Source organism: Paroedura picta, chromosome 5 (assembly GCF_049243985.1).
Source record: "Paroedura picta isolate Pp20150507F chromosome 5, Ppicta_v3.0, whole genome shotgun sequence".
NCBI classification, from domain to species: Eukaryota; Metazoa; Chordata; class Lepidosauria; order Squamata; family Gekkonidae; genus Paroedura; species Paroedura picta.
In genome coordinates this window covers 108,658,483-108,676,077 of record NC_135373.1, presented here as the reverse complement: position 1 = coordinate 108,676,077, position 17,595 = coordinate 108,658,483, and the positions used below count along the sequence as shown (strand labels likewise).

The 17,595-nt window shown below is 46.3% G+C and overlaps 1 protein-coding gene across 8 annotated transcripts in view; it reads left to right on the top strand.

Annotated features, from left to right (window-relative positions):
- Nucleotides 1–4,062: 4,062 nt before the first annotated feature.
- LOC143838478 (cystine/glutamate transporter-like) overlaps nucleotides 4,063–17,595 on the top strand; it is a 43,425-nt gene continuing 29,892 nt past the window's right edge. For 4 of the 8 annotated variants that reach the window (XR_013231398.1, XM_077339819.1, XM_077339825.1 and 1 more), the window contains exons 1-2: nucleotides 4,063–4,231; nucleotides 11,117–11,203. The gene's annotated coding sequence lies outside the window, so the exon portion shown is untranslated. Of the gene's footprint in view, nucleotides 4,232–6,516; nucleotides 6,794–10,399; nucleotides 10,619–11,116; nucleotides 11,204–17,595 lie in introns of those variants that run through there. The other 4 variants (XM_077339821.1, XM_077339823.1, XM_077339820.1 and 1 more) reach the window with 4 other exon arrangements.

Below are 17,595 nucleotides of genomic sequence, written 5' to 3'. Positions count from 1 at the left end.
GCAAACTGAAATCGTTCACAGAAAGCATAAGCCCATCAAAAGCCTCTGCCAGCGGGTCACTGGATCACCTATCAGCACGATCTCTGCCTTGGCCGGCATGATGATGACCTCTGCAGGAAAAAACAACAAGCAGCGCTTTATCCACATGTCAGAAAATATTTTTCACCCTGAACAGGTGGAATTTCGCAAGGCTGACCTGTGGGCTTTGCAGCATGTGGCAGAGAAATGTTCCCTCACACTCCCCCCAGGCGATCACATGGGTCTCTGTTGCATGTAATATGACAGCCTTTATTTTAATGTGCGGAACTGCTAATGGTGTTCTTAGTCTGCCAGCAATTTAATCCTTTATTAAGCCCAATTAGCATCAGTGGCCTCCTGTGGCAATACAGCCCATGGTCCGTGTATCATGCTGGTTTCATGCCCATGCTGCATGCTTCAGTATTTACATCTCCTTTTTTATTTGCTCTAAGGATATGTCTGCCATTAATGATTACACTGATGCTCACAAACAAAAGAAGAGCTGGTGTTTTGTAACCCACTTTTCACTACCGGAAGGAGTCTCAAAGCAGCATACAATCGCCTACCCTTCCTCTCCACATACCGGACACCCTGTGAGGTAGGTGTGGCTGGAAGAGCTGTGACTGGACCAAGGTCACCCAATTGGCTGCATAGGGAGGAATGGGAAATAGAATCCAGTTATTCAGATTAGAGGCTGCTGCTCTTGACCATTACACCAAACTGGCTCTCAGTTGAAGTCTTGGCGGATCCCCTAGAATTGGTTAGATCAGACCCTCACTCCTAACAAAAGAGCTCCTGACTGCAACTGGAGAGGGGAGGGGAGAATTGCCATATTTTAATGTATTTTAATGGTATTTTCTGTCATTGGGGTTTTATGGGATGGGTTGTTTTACTCTTTTATTATAAACCGCTGTGAGTCTGAGAGCAGCGGTATATAAGTAAAAATATAAATAAAGAAATAATCTTGGAAACAAATCATGATTTGACTGGTTAATTGGGAGACCTCTGAGGAATGCCGGGGTCAGTATGTAGAAGCAGGAAATGGCAAACTACCTCTGAGCGTCTCTCTTCCCAAACTCCACCCTCCCCAGGCTGCACCTCCACCAAAATTTCCAGGAATTTCCCAACCCAGAGCTGGATACCTAAATGATGTTTTTTGCTAAAATGTTCCTGTTTTTCAGGTCTTATTTGAACCTCTCTTTGTGGACTTGGTGTACAGGGAGCTCCAAATATGCAATGACCTTCTGACTCCACACTGGGTTTCTGGAGAAACATTTTCCAGGATGGGGTGGCCAGCACTTTGATTCTTTAAACCAAGTTGAACTGAAAAGGCCTTTTTACATTTGAACATAGAACCTCAGAAAAAGGTGTTGATTTTCTCTCAGCTCATACCCTGAAGGGCTGGAACTTTGTTTGCCTTTTGGTAAAGGAGCTGAACTGCTTCCAGAGATCTAGCTGGCAAAATTTAAGAATGTGTGTCAGCTCCCTACCGCTCCGAAGGGAACTGAAATGGGTGAACTCAAGTACCCACAAGTGTGTATTCTTCCCTTCTTTTTTAATGCCTAGAGTCAAAATTCATGTGATGCTGCAGTTCTGTGACCAAGCAGCCAATTCAGGCATTGCGGGCATCATGTCCTCCACCTAGCTGCCATAGTCTCTTCTGCTTAGAAATTAAGCACATTTTATCTTGATCCAGGTTTCAAGATGGGCACCAATGGGACCATGAAGCAAAATTGTCACAAATTTTGCCCCGTTCACAATTTGCAAACCAAAGTTTGTGATTGGTCTGTCATCACAAACTTCCACAAATTTTTAAACCAGTTCATGGATAAAGCAGAAAGCGGATGTAAAGAGACTCCAAGACTCTTTAAACTCTTGCTTTCTGTTCCCTGCAAAAGGCACAAAAACAGCTGAGTGGTGGGGAGCAGCCTGTTCCCGGCAACTCCGCTGTGGTGGGCTTTCTTGTGCAGTCCCTTGTGCAGTCAGCTGTTTTTCAGGCCTTCTGCAAACCTTGTTGAAAGGGGCTGAGGTCCCTTTCAATGGGGTTTGCAGGGTCGCAAACCACAAAACAGTTTGATTCAGTCCATAGTTCAGCCCTGAACCACAAACCCCCATGAACGGTATGTTTCTGGTTCATGTCTATCCCTATTCATAATGGACCCAAGGATTCACTATTTTTCCCAGTGGGAAAACTATGTGTGTGTGAGTTTTTGTCAGTGTTTCCTCTAATCTGTGCCTGTGAGTGGATGCTCATTGACACCGGAAGCTCTGCTCAGCAGCATCCTGGAACTGTGCCTAGTTATATTCTGGTCAGGATGGGATCTGCGCTGCTCAGCAGAGGGAAGGAATTAGAGGGAACATTGATATTGTTGAGTTATTTCCCCACTCCGGGAATAGTGGATCTCTGGGGCCAGTGTACATTCAATCAATCGAGTAGGTCAGAAGTAGCCCCTTCTTTCCCATGGATTCATAGAGTTTGAAGGGGTCCTACAGGCCTTCTAGTCCAACCCCCTGCTCGATGCAGGATCAGCCTCAAGCATCCAGGATAAGTATCTGTCCAGCTGCTGCTTAAAGACCACCAGAGAGGGGGAGCTCACCACCTCCTCAAGCAGCCCATTCCACTGCTGAACTACCCTTACTGTGAACATGTTTTTCCTGATATATAACTGGTATCATTTCACTCATAGTTTAAACCCATTGCTGCAGATCCTATCCTCTGCTGCCAACAGGAACCTTTCCCTGCCCTCCTGCAAGTGACAACCTTCCAAATACTTAAAGAGAGCAATCATGTCCCCTCTCAACCTCCTCTTCTATAGGCTGAACATTCACAAGTCCCTCAGCCTTTCCTCAGAGGGCAGAGTGTCCAGGCCCTGTTCTTTGGACCCTCTCAATTTTGTCCATGTCCTTTTTGAAGCGAGGCCTACAGAACTGCACAAAGTATTCCAGGTGGGGTCTGACCAATGCAGTATAGAGTGGGACTATGACATCTTGCAGTTTTGATGTGATGCCTCTGTTGATACAGCCCAAGACTGCATTTGCCTTCTTTACTACCGCATCACACTGTCTGCACATATTTAGCTTACACTCCACAAGTACAAGCATCAACCCCTATCAGGCTCCATGGAGATCTTTTTCACTGGGCCAGCTAATACACAGCTGGGGCCAAGAATGGGGGGAGACATGTTAGTGCCCTTTCATGGGCCCTGGGACCACCACCTCTGGGCCACCTGATAGCCATGAGCACAGAAATGATATCCAACCCCTCAGGATGCTGGTCTGAGTACTGCTAAGCCTGACATAGGCATCACTGAAGGAGAGCCTCAGCCTTCCTTGTCAAACAAATTATGTGCTTGAGGAAATATTGAACTCTGACCTAGTCTGGCTGTGTGAGAAAACAATCTTATCAGATAGGTAATAATTTCCTTTCCCCTATCATGCTAACATTGATCCTGGCATGCTGGACATTCACCTTTAGAAGCTGGCAGCTGCTGGAGGCCGGGTTTCTATTTTTAATCCAGTTAATTTAGGCCAGAGGCTAATGAACCGATTCTTTCATTCTCAGAACAGGGTCGTTCTAGGAACTGAAGAACAGTGCAGGTGGGGTTAGACTAGATGACCCTCAAGGTCCCTTCCAGTTTTATGTGTATAGCTCTAGTACATGCTCTTTCTTTAAAAAAAAATAATATTTCTTTATGTGTTTTTCTGGAAACTGCTGGAAAATAGGTTGGTTTTCATTCTAGTACATACCCAAGATGTTAGTTACACATTTCCTCATGTTTGAGATGAGAACGGAGGCTCAAAAACCAGTATTTCCAAGCATTAAGGCAAGACGAACCAGCAGCTTATTGATGACTTTTTTTCAATAAAGCCAGAATTTGAAGGGGATTCTTGTCAGCCCATGTCCTTGGCACTATTCAGCACACCCCGCTGCTTTTTGCTAAGCGATTTAATTGCTCTTTGCCTCCGTTTCATCATCTCTCAGTCAAACAAGAAAATCGTATTTATTCCTCCTTCACAAAGCTAGTTAACATTTATGCGGTGCTCAGAAGAGAGAAAGTTCTCTGTGCAGGAGAGAGGGGGAAACATTCCTGAATTGTGTCAGAGATGATGGCATTAAAGATTTTAATTAGTTTTTAAAAAATAAGCCAAGGGGAAAACGGAAGGATATTGTAGGATGCTTTAATGTGATGCTTTGGTAGTGATCTAGAATCAGGTAAGTCAATTCCCTCCTCCTTTTCTCCTTGGGGCTTTGGGTTTCTTTCCTCTGAATAACAAGATATGAACACAAGTTTGGTTTGGGGGCAATTGACTGTCCTTTTAAGGACCTCCTCCCCTTCTCCCCTTCTGCACTGACTGTCTTGCAACTGTCCAATTTGGGGGGGGGGGTCATTCGGGCATGAAATGGGATCACTGTGAGTAGGCAGGTAGCTGTGAGTTTCTGCATTGTGCAAGGGGTTGGACTAGATGACCCTGGAGGTACCATCGAACTCTGTGATTCTATAAAGCCCACCTGCTGGGCTGTAAATCCCTGTGGGGGTGTTGAGAAAGTGCCCTCAAGTCACTGCTAATCTACGGCGACCCCATAGCAAAAGACAATCAGAGGTGCCATTGCCATTGTTTGCCCCCACATCATGGCCCTGGTATTCCTTGGTGGTCCATCCAAATACTAGCCAGAGCTAACCCCGCTTTGCTTCCGAGATCTGACAAAATCCGGCTAGCCTAGACTATCCAGGCAAGATACAGAATCTCTGTAGCAGGGATAGTCAAACTGCGGCCCTCCAGATGTCCATGGACTACAATTCCCATGAGCCCCTGCCAGCGAAAGGCAATTGTAGGCCATGGACATCTGGAGGGCCATAGTTTGACTACCCTTGCCCTATAGGGTTACCACTCTTTTGCTGTTCCGAAGGGCCTGTTGCTACTACAGCTGTGTAGGGAGTGCCACACGTCATGCTACCTTTGCATGCAGGATGATGAGGAAAGGTCCCTCAGCAAATTAGAGGATTCCTCCCTGTCAGGAATGTGTGTTATCCTGTACTATGGTACACAGCTTGTCCCTGACTCCCTTGGCATGCTGCCCATGGTCCTGACCAAGTCCTAGATCATCTAGTTCAGTGGTTCTCAACCCTGGGGTCGCGACCCCATTTAGGGTCGCTTGGCCCCTTCCCCGGGGTTGCCAGGTTGCCTGACGCCAGTGGCGGCGGGCAGCGGCAGGCAGTGGCGGCGGAGTGTGGAGGTGGGTGGCAGCAGCAGTGGGTGGAGGCGCCGGCCAGAGACCGGCAGATGCGGGCAGAGGTGGCGGAGCCATGGCAATGGTTGCCTCCCTGCCGCCTTGATTGTTGTGCACCGCACCAGCTGCCACCCAAGTCGGGGTTGCGGCAAAGAAAAAGTTGAGAACCGCTGATCTAGTTCCTTCCCTTCATTTCATGCGACAGCTTAGTGGGTCCTCTGGTGCTGCGCAGGGGTTAGAGGCAGCCTCTGGCAAGTTTGTAGGGCAATGCTCTAAGTCAGGGGTAGTCAACCTGTGGTCCTCCAGATGTCCATGGACTACAATTCCCACGAGCCCCTGCCAGCGTTTGCTGGCAGGGGCTCGTGGGAATTGTAGTCCATGGACATCTGGAGGACCACAGGTTGACTACCCCTGCTCTAAGTAATGTTAGAAGTGGCAGCTCAGTGAAGCCTTGTGCCTTAGCTGGGGTCCAAACAATATCTCACATAGGCTCAAATAATAGGAAGGTGGCCCCTATCTACTGATTCCCCCATTGAGCTGTAGTGTAGCCTCCCACTCCATTTTAGGAAGGCCTCTCAGCCTCCAGGAACAGTTTTTTCAATAGTGAGAAAGAGGAAGTGGGGCAGTCCCCAGACGACAAGATTATTGGGGTTCTATCTGCTGTCTTCCACAGTAGCCAGTAGGTGCCCTTGGGAAACCCTGGGCAGAATGGGAATAGCCACTGCAGTTGTTGGCTCTCAGCACCTGATAATCTGCCCTTGAAGACAGAAGTTGCATTCGGTGGTCATGGGTGGGAACCATCTAGAGACCTCTTCTTCTCCATGCATTTGCCCAGCCCATTTTCGAAACTTCCAGCCAGGCAGCTCTTGGCAGGAGGTACTTCATTTCTATTGGATGCAGTCTTTTCAGAGTTGTTCCCGGCAAACATAAAAAATGAATGTACATTAAGCCCTTGGATGATAGAAAGCAGCAAAATATCCTTCAACAGGGGGACTCACTGCTGGGAGGACAATGCCCTGTTGCTTCAGTAGAACTTCCCATGGGGCGTTATTTACATTTGTGCCATAAAAAAAAAACCCTCTACCACCCATTTCCACCCATTGAGCCTCTGTTAAAGAGCGAGGGAAGTTCTTTCCATGCCTGATGACCATTCTGACTGTAGGAGACAAATACTTCTGTTCTGTGTTTGCCCATTTAAGCTCTCCTGATAGGCTCTCTGTAGAGGCAGCTCGTTGCACACAATTGTGCTTCCAGTAACAGGGAAGGGGATGAAAACATAGCAAATAGCATTTCAGAGGGTTAAAAACAAGAGGGAAAACATGCTTTCTCAGCCCCAGCTTGTACTTTTGGCTTATGTTGTCATAAATGGATAACAGCTGAGTGGCTCAGAGGCCAGCAGCCAGAGGCACCCAACAGAGAGCCCTCCAGAGGAGGAGTTTTGCTTTGGATGAGAAATTAAGGTCCTCCGCTGAGCCAGGGCCTCTAAACTGGAGATTAACGCTGGGGTAGGCACTCCTTCCCTGGGAGCTGGCTCTGCGATGACAGGTGAGTGGTTTGCAGAGACGCGGAGATTCTTAAAGAGAATTGGGGTTGCCAGGAACCTGGAGGGCAAAGCTATATATAATCTTGTCCCCTTAGAGAGGCTTCATAAGGGGGTGTTGTTTACCAGGTGATGTGAATTACTTCCATGCAGTGAAAAGCTTAACTGCCTTTTTCTATGTGTTAAGACCGTCCATACTGGACATCATTCTGCAGGCCTGTTAGCATCTCTATTTTAGGTTCAGGGTAATTCAGGAAGCTGGTATGGAGAAGGAAGTTAGAGACATGCCAGGCTGTCTTCTGCCTTTAATGGCTGCTTGGTTTACAATCCTTTGCAGGGGGTCACTCTTTTTAAAAAAAGATTAGGCTGGAGTGGGGCAGGGTTAGGGATGCCAGCCTCTAGGTGGGATCTGGATATCTCCTGGAATGACAGTGCATCTCCAGACTACAGAGAAAATTGATGTTTTGGAACATGGACTCTGTGACATTGTACCCCACTGAGGTCCCTGTCCTCCCCCGGCTAATTTGAAAACCATCGGGAACTCCCTCACTATGCAAAATATATATCTCCTCAGGTGCCCCCTGCAGGATACTCTTTATATTCTGTGCAATTATGCACAATGCAGATTTTGCGTATTCCAACAACAGCTCTGTAGAGGAGGTCAGGCTTCAAGCGTGTGCTGTCTGCAACTCTAGGGGGTCAGAATGAAAGAGAGACCACAGTAAGTGGGATCAAGGCAGAGTAAGGCATGATCTCCCCACACCCCCCGGAATGAATTGCCAGTCTGTTTGAAGAGGCCAGTGTGGTAATGGAGCAAGGGGAAAATGGATGCGACACTGTCCTTAAGAATTTCCTGCCTTTTCACAGAATGCCTGAGAATAAGCCCCCCCAAGAGTATTACTGAGTACATGTAGGATTTTTCTTATCTGTGTTTTTAAAAGCTTCTAATGCAACATGTCCTGTAATGGTGACTTTGCTGATTTCAAGAAAGCTGTTGAGGGGCATGGAAGGAGAGTGGAATGGGAAGACCCCAGAAAGACAGATTACTTATGACATACATAATTAATCAGATGCATAAAAAGTGACCTCACTTTGTTGCTAGGGATGCCAGCCTCCAGGTTGGGCCTGGAGATCTTTGGTTATTATAGCTGACAGTAGAGATCAGTTCCCCTGGAGAAAATGGCTGATTTGGAGGGTGAACTCTATGGCATTATACCCTGCTGAAGTCTCAGTCCTCCCCCCTTGCTCCACCACCAACATCTCCAGGTATTTAGAACTTAGATCTGGTAGCCAGACTTGACCTTGTGAAATGCCGATCATCATTTGGGGTTGGGAGGCAAATTTCCTACAGGCCAGACTGGTCAGGGATTCTGGCTTTCTTGATGTGGGGGGGGGGGGGGTCATCTTCGGGGCAAGAAATTGGGGTCACTGTAGGTGGGCAGGTAGTTGTGAGTTTCCTGAATTGTGCAGAAGGTCAGACTAGATAACCCAGTTGTGGGGAGAGGAAGGGAAGGTGATTATAAGCCACCTTGGGACTCCTTTGCGTAATGAAAAGCAAGGTACAAATAAAAGAATCAGCTCTTCTTCTCCTGCTTCCTCTTCCTAGTTTTAAGAAGGAGAAAGCTGGGAACCAGGGAATCTCAGGTTCAGGTCTCAGGGGCAGATCATTGCTGAGCAGTCCATTTTGTGGCACTTCCAGGATTGAGAAAAGGTCCTGCTTCAGACCTTGTAAAACCATATGGCAGCTTTGTGGATCTTAATATGTACCTGCATGCTCCATGTTTGTTAAACATAGGCTATAACCTTAGGTGGGAAACCCAAGAAAAGCCTAGCTGGATCAGACAAGGAGACCATTTAGTCCCGGGCTGGCCAAACTGTGGTTCTTTAGATGTCCATGGACTACGATTACCATGCATGCTGGCAGAGGCTCATGGTAATTGTAGTCCATGGACATCTGGAGAGCTACAGTTTGGCCATTCCTGATTGACTCTTGCCAGACTCTTTCAGGAAGCCCATGAGAAATACTTGGAGGAACATGCCTTCTCCTGCTGTTTGTCCCTCTAGCCACTGATACTCAGCAAGCTGCTGTAGAATATAGAGCAGGGGTAGTCAAACTGCGGCCCTCCAAATGTCCATGGACTACAATTCCCATGAGCCCCTGCCAGCATTTGATGGCAGGGTCTCATGGGAATTGTAGTCCATGGACATCTGGAGGGCTGCAGTTTGACTACCCCGGTATAGAGGTTCCACTTAGCAGTTATATATAATAATCATGGCTATAGCTACAGGGCAATCAAAGCAGGGGTACGCCCACTTAATGACATGGACACCGTAGAACTTAGAAGGATCATGTAACTTTGTTTTAAATTGCACTGACACCTGCCATAGCTTTGCCTAACCCCCCTTTAAAAACCCTGAATGACAAATCCCTCTGCTGAATGTCCCTATATCATATGGGATGGTTCTTGGAGCTGAATTGGTCAAAGGAGCCTGAATTCCCTGGCAAGCTTGTTGCTTGATAAAATACCAGAACACGGTAGGGGATGTTTAGGCTTCTTTTTGCTTTCTTCTGCACAGCTAAAAAAACACTCGAGGGGTGAGACAAAATATCTCATTTTTGTCCTCGAGGCTTAGACCAGCAAGGTCACCATCATCAAAAAGGAAGGGCGTGGGGTTCATAAGCAAAAGGGCAGCTGTTCTGGAACATCTGGATCACATGGTGCTGCTCTTACAATGCAGTCCTCTGCACAGTTTTACCCCTTAAAATCCATGAGTCCTGTCCTTAGCAAGAAAGCAGAATGGTGATTCTCACAGACTTCCCCAAATTCCATTGGCTGACCATGATTTTCAGTTCAAGAACTGGCCTCTTGTCTTCATAAGTTCCAGAGCCAGGCAGCTATTTCCTGGAGGGAGAGTGAGGGTTCCTACAACACTAAATTGTTCTGATTTCCATGGCTCACCAAGCTGAATTAACAGTGCTGGTCATGACCTAAATGGCGCAGGGCTAGAATATGTGGGAAAACACCAGTGGCAATAACTTGGGAGGGGTAGAGGGACAGAGCATGTATGCCAGTGAGAACTCATGAGAGGAAAGAGAGCAGAAAAATGTGTGGAATAAATGGATGCCAAATAAACAACAGCCAAGCAAGGGCAGCCACAATTAGTACTTGGGTGGTTGACCACCAAGGAAGACTGGGGTTGTAACACAGAAGGTGGCCATGGCACGACCACCTATGCTCATCTTGTGCCTTGGAAACTGCTGGTCCTGACTTTATCATGACTTGAGAGGATTATGAGGTCCCCCAGCCCTAGGACTGGCAGCTCCAGGTGGGAAGAAGAAGAGCTGGATTTTATATCTCGCTTTTCTCTGCTACAGTGGTTCTCAACCTTCCTAATGCTGTGACCCTTTTATACCGTTCGTTCCTCATGTTGTGGTGACCCCCAACCATAAAACTATGCAAGTGTTCTTTCACAGAAATTAAACCAAAACTGATCAATGGCGAGAAGATCCATTGTTCATGATTGGATATAATTTTTTTCCCCTGGGGTTTCTCAGTTCAGCTCTGCCTGTTGTCCCACCATGCCAATCTTGCTTTTTTCCACTGCTCCAGACAGATGAATGCTCTATCTCAATCTACCCCACAAGGCTGTTGTGTGGATGGTGGCCCCCTGGCCAAGCTGCTTGCCATGCCGCGACCCCTGTGAAAGGTTCATTTGACCCCCAAAGGAGTCCCGACCCCCAGGTTGAGAACCACTGATCCACCAGAAGGAGTCTCAAGGCAGCTTACAACCGACTTCCCTTCCTCTCCTTACAACAGACACCTTGTGAGGTAGGTGGGGCTGAGAGAGCTCTGACAGGACTGCTCAGTCGGAACATCTCTATTAGGACTGTGACCGACCCAAGGTCACCCAGCTGGCTGCATATGGAGGAGTGGGGAATCAAACCCGGCTCACCAGATTAAAAGCCGCCATTCTTAACCACTACACCAAGCTGGCTCTCCTGGAGATTTGGGAGTATAACTAGAGGAGGAGAAGGTATTTCTTGCATTTTAGGAACGCCCAAAGGATCTTATCTAAAACTGTGGGGAATGCCACAGTTTTAGGGCACATGTTTCCATACCATTGCTTTGGACAGATTCTTGCTTGTGTGCTTGTGCTTGCTCACAAACAACCCTATAATCCTTTTAATCTGCCCCAACTAAAGCTCTTTGCATTCCTTGCTTACTTCTTTCTTTCGAGAAGTTCGGATTTTTCTTGAGCTTCCTCACTCTGCTCGGAGAAGAGTTTTGTGAAGTTTGCTCTCCTCTTCTCTGTGTTCTCGCCAACAGATACTGGCTGCATGAGAAGACCTTCACTACTCCCCTCTGTGGGGCTAACAACTCCCTTTCAGACCATGGAATACATTTAGCTTTGGGGTAAGTCCTGTCTCTCCTCCCCCCCCCCCCCAATTTATAAGCTATGGATACATTTGGCAAAAGTCTGCCATCACTGTCTGTTTTTATAGCCAAAGGAAAGGCATGGGGTTAGCAAGCAAACAGGTGGAATCTCTTTTTGCATGGCTTCTGGTTTGATGTAGGATAGAAGCATAAGGAAACGAAAGAAAAGGTTCTATAGCAGGGGTAGTCAACCTGCGGTCCTCCAGATGTCCATGGACTACAATTCCCATGAGCCCCTGCCAGCAAACGCTGGCAGGGGCTCATGGGAATTGTAGTCCATTGACATCTGGAGGACCACAGGTTGACTACCCCTGTTCTATAGGGTTGCCATCTCAGGGTTGATGAATTCCTGGAGATTTTGGGGTGGACCCTGGGGAGGGCAGAGTTGGGGGAACTCATTTGGATGGAATGGCAGAGATTCGATTCTCCAAAGCCAGGAGATCAGCTGTAATTCTGGGAGATCTCCAGGACCCACTTGGAGGTTAGAAAAAAATGAGAGAAGGAACTCTCAAAGGAAGTATCAGCAACACTGACTAATAATGCAGCACTTAGAGTAAATACAGAAGAAGAGTTGGTCTTTAGGCCCCACTTTTCACCACCCCCAAGGAGTCTCAAAGCAGCTTACAATCGCCATCCCTTCCTCTCCCCACAACAGACTGAGAGGTAGGTGGAGCCGAGAGAGCTCTGAGACGATTGCTCTGTGAGAACAGCTCTAACACGACTGTGACTAGCCCAAGGTCACTCAGCTGGCTTCATGTGGAGGAGCGGAAAATCAAACCCAGGTCTCTAGGTTAGAGGCTGCTGCTCTTGACCACTACACTATGTTGGCTCTCTACTGTGAGTGCATGTGTATCACCTTTTCTGTAACTGCATTACTGTGGAGTTCATGCTACTATTTTATTGATTCATGTACATGAGACCATTGTGGTTTAATTATTAGACATTTGTGCCACCCTTAATTACCACACTTATATGTACTACCAGTGCTGCGTTTTTAGTTACTGTTGCCCTCTTGGAGGTTGTTAACCCTACCCTTTCCGTGGCATAAGCCAACTGCACAAAACAAGCAGTGACCCGGCGGGATGCTGATGGAGATGGCCTTTGATCCATGGAACCACAATAAAGGGGGGAAGGGGGAAGGAATTGCTGGCCCCGGCCACCTGCCCAAGGCCCACTGGGAGGCTGCAGCCCCTTTGCCTGTGAAGGTGTTGTGTGGAGACCAGCTTGGCCCCAACCACTGGCGCAAAAGAGGAACAATCTTTCCCTCCTCTCAGCCAGGAAGAACATGCTGTTTAAGCATTGTTGGTTGCCCATGGCCTGCCGAGATGAGGACACCCTGGTCACTCGTCAAAGGTCCAAAGTCTGCTGAGTCATTTTGTTTTGCATTGCGTTGCATTGGATCTGTTTTGTCTGATCATTTGGTCAAAAGGATGAATCTTTAAAACCTAATAACATAAGAGATTTCAGGTAAGAGGTGAAGAACAGAATTAATCCCAGAAGAGAGTTGGGAGGGGCCACACAGGCCATCTAGTCCAAGCCCCCCTTCGGTGCAGGATCAACCTAAAGCATCCATGCTGACCAAAGGATAATAACGTTCTGCTCTCTATATCTATATATAATTTTGAGCATGTTTTGTATGTATAAAATTTAAAAATAATAATTTTAAATAATAATATTATACATTGCTTATTTCCCCCCACAATATCACAAGATGCTTAGTTATTTTGGCTGTGGTTGGCTGATAACACACCTCTGTGATCTAAGCATGCTAGTCTTTAAGCTGCCACCCATAGAAATCTAGGGATTTTTTTAAAACTCTAAAAGACAGAGACGGATGGCTACCCCTTTGAGTATTAACTGCAGATCTTAAAGGACAGAGAATCCAACTTTGGTTATCAGACAGTAGGTACAGTTAATGTGCAAGTAGGGATCTGGTCTGTGAGGCCTTTTTGCTGATGGTGTTGAGGTTAAGATCAAAGAGCTGTATGAAATATCCTGGACCTGAACTTTTCTTGCGATCTGAGCAGAGGATTGTTTGAAGGACAGAGGCCAATGGTCCTTGGAATGAAGAGGAGAGAGGCAGAAAGACAGATGGAGGACTATAGCTACTCAACAGTAGCCCAAGATTAATGTTGACAGTGACCATGGTTGTCTCTCTTTGTCCTGTTGAAGTTCTTGAGTGCCTTGAGTGCACCAGGTCAAAATGTACTAATGCTGAGTGCCATTGATTTCAGTAAGAGAGTTACATTTGTATGAATCTCTGTTGTATCACAGACTATTAATGCAGCCTAGGTGTGTCTGGATTTCTGCCAGCAGCTTTCAGCTTATCTGGACCCAGGCGACAGAATATGTGAGGATAAGGATCTGTGATCAGATCCCCAAATATGTCATTTAACTGCAGATAGCAGCTGAGAGGAGGAGAGATACGGATTGATTGATTTATTCTTTGATTTATATCCCGCCCCTCCCGGCTCAATTTACCCAGTCAAAAATCCCAGACTTCTTTAACTCTTGTTAGGGGGGGAGAGAGGTACCCTTAGTGTTCTTATATTTGTTTTCATGACTAGGGTTTATAGCGATCTTTGGCATTTTGGGTGGAGGGAAAGGGGGGGCAGTTATATCCTTTCTCCTATATCACAGCCATTGTCCATATCTCACTGCCCCCCCCCCCGCTTCAATTTAATACTAAACGTTCATGGATCTATACCAACACAGCCTTCTAACTTTGGTGCCTCTTTGCTCTATATCTTCAACTTCTGGAGCATAAGGTAGATGGCACTTTTCTTCAGCTCTACTAACAAGCTCAGAAATTGTGGCACATGCTGGTGACAACACCTGTACATTAGCATAACATGCATTTTTGGAAAGGAACAGGACAGATGTGAACCAACAAGCGGCAGCTGTGGACAAGAATCTGCTTTGCAACTGTGTTAATGCCCAACGCGTCTGGAATATTAAGCCAGCCTGTATCTGTATTTTAATCTTTTTTATAGAAGGGAATTCAGCTTGTTGTCTCAATGGAGAGAGCGAGTTGCAAATTTAAATAAATAAAAATAAATAAAAATAAATAAATAAAACCAAGGTGGCTTACCTATCCAATGTAATACACTATGCTTAATTAGAGGATCGCTGTGGTAAGAGCTGAAATGAGAATGGGAATGTTTTCCCTTAGGATATTGTAGAAGAAGTCTCATTGGATTCTGCAGTGTTTGAATACAGGGTAGCTGCCCACTGATTTCTAAACATTTCTGGGTGAGAATGATATAAAACCATGACTACAGGGTCGTAAGTAAAGTGTACATACAGAGGTTTATGTAGACAGGAGTTCAGTGCTCTCTTCTGGCAATTGGACTGTTCTGTATTGGACTGTGGAAACCCCCCTGCCTTGTAGACAGTTTTATGTCAATATCTTTAGAAGAAGAAGAGTTGGTTCTTACACGCCGCTTTTCTCTGCCAGGAGTCTCAAAGCGGCTTACAATCACCTTCCCTTTCCTCTCCCCACAACAGACACCCTGTGAGGTAGGTGAGGCTGAGAGAGCCCTAATATTACTGCTCTGTCAGGACAGCTTTATCAGTGCTGTGGCAAGCCCAAGGTCACCCAGCTGGTTGCATGTGGGGGAGCGGGAAATCAAACCTGGCTCACCAGATTAGAAGTCCACACTCCTAACTACTACACCAAGTTGGCTCTTAATTTACCAGTCACCTGTTGGTCTCAAAGTCCCCAAACATATAATGGCCCTGTCAATTTCCCCTCCATCTTTTGATTTTCCTGTCACATTGTGTCACCCCAGTAAAGTGTTTTCTCCTTTGCTGAAGAACTTCAGCTGTCCCACCCTGTTGCAGTACAATATTCTGGCTGTTGGCTCAGCCCAGGAACCTGAGGGAAGGACCGGGAGCCTTCTTTAACTTAAACAACTAAAATGGCACTCAAGGTATTTTAAAACTCAAAAATAACTCCCCCAAAATAATTTAACATAGAGGGGAAGGCTCAGGTGTAATCAGGGGTTGAAAATTCTGAGGTGAAACCAATAAATGCATAGGCTTTTGTTCTTAAGCTTTTCATAGTGACTTAATTCTTTATGTGGAGAGGCTTTTGTTCCAGTGTTTCCCCCAAACACTGTAGTACCCTTCCTTTGAATAATCTCCAAGTCTTTTAGTTTCCAGAAGGCTGATAGATTCTTTCCAGTACCCAAACCCCTTCTCTTGAAACACCCGTACTCATCTTAAGTTTATTACTGACTCTGAAGTAGGGTTGTGCGCTTTGGTGTGGTTCAGCTGCCTTGGTGATCACCGAAGCCCGAAGCAGCTTGTAGGAGACCAGCACCCTGGCGCAGAGAGGAGAAGAGAGGTGGGGTGGCTGTCGGGAAGCAATGAGGAAGAATGACACGGAGAAGGATTTCCTGCGAAAGACCTCTCGAACAGAGGGGAATCCTTTATTTATACATACACGTAAATCATTTCAAATAATCCCGCAAGGTAGCGTGGAGCAAACTGATAGGCTTCAAGTAATCCTGCGAGGTAGCGTGGAGCAAACTGATAGGCTTCAAGTAATCCTTTTAACATATGAGGTAATTGCTGTGCTGTAGTATCCTGATTGGTCTAGGTTAGATGCAGAGGTGCAGCCTCAGAGAGCGTGGTTTGCCAACGCCCTCAGGCCGAATCTCTACATCTCCCCCTTTTTTGTTTTAAGGCAATGATAAGCCCGATACATGTTTCGGCGCTGAAAAGTTTCATGGGATTGGCAACACATTACCCATATTTTATCACTGTGATTTTTGGGTGTCCAATTATGAAATGCCGAATTTTTTGCATGACAACAAAAACAGAGACCTGGCATTGTGCGCTGATATCGAAATTGTTGAAAGCGCTTAACTTGTGAAAAGTTCCCTGCAAATAACTTTGATTTGTCTACATTTTGTAATTCAGCCAGCACCATCTCAGGTGAATTAAAGGGAGTGGGGATAAATGACATAGAAGCTACCAACAGACGGGATTCATAGATTAAAGACACATTTTTCCCATGAAATTGAAACATATAAGCAGCATGGCGGACCCAGTGATTAGGCGCAGACATATAATGCGGAGTAGCAACCCCACTTGGTAAAAACCCACACATACAACATAACCAAATAACAACAGAATTAAAATGTAAGGCTGTTATAACAGCAGCAAGAAAGTTTTCCAGAGTTTCTGGAAGTCCTTGGTCCTTGAGTTGCTGCTCGGCTTGATCAGACAGGCCCTTTATTGCCCCCCAAGTCACTGGGGGGTTTGGATGTCTTCCCTCCCCGTTTTCTCTTGACCACGGGCTCCATCTCCTGCAGCTGCAGGTTGAACTGAGGAATTGGGTTGCTTAACCCCTGATGCCAACCATTAAGTGCAGGGCGGACACAACAAGCAGGAACCCATCCAGAGGGAAGGGCAACTGCTGCGTAGCCCCAGCCCCAGGTAATCAATGGGACTGGCCCGTACCACCTCGGGTCTGGTAAACGACGGTATTGATCCTGGGGCCGAGGAAGAGGGACGACGCTCTGGAAATGACGCTGAGTCCTAGCTAAAAATTGAGAATTAAAAGAAATAAGATTAAGATGATTTAGAGTAAACAAAGTACTTGAAAGCAGGGATTCCTTGTCTAAAAGGGAAATCCCAATTCCCCCTTTTTGTTTTAGTTTGTCGAGCATGCGTTTCAGGGTCCCATTGGCACGCTCTACAATAGCTTGACCCGTGGAATTATAGGGAATTCCAAAGACATGTTTGATGTTCCATTGCACACAAAACTGAGCAAAAGCTGTGGAGCAATATGAAGGCGCATTCTCTGTTTTTAGGGTGCCTAGAACACCCATGACTGAAAATGCTCGGAGTAAATGTGCATGGACATGTTTTTCTTTTTTCTCCTTTTTGCATGGTAGCAAAGATGTACCCAGAGTAGGTATCAATGACTACATGGAGATGCTTCCAAGGGGAAAAGGGTGGAAAAAGAGTGACATCCATCTGCCAAACTTGGTTAGCTCCAAATCCACGGGGGTTCACACCAATGGAGAGGTGATACGCCTGATTAGCGCATAGTGGACATTAGCTTGTGCTTCTGCCAAAGGAAGGTGGAATTCCTTGGCTAATGCCTTTGCATTTTGATGATGCAAGGCATGACTCTCAATTGGAGACTGAACAACAAATGAAACAAGAGAATCAGCTCAAGCATTTCCTTCAGTGAGAAAACCAGGAAAAGGCTTTTCACATGAGCTACATACATTGGAGCTGATCACTGTTACAGTGATTTTTGTACAGCTAAAAGCACACTTAATAGTTGTTCATCACATACTGGAGACAAATATGAATATTCAATTACAGATAAAAGATTACAGAGATACAAACTA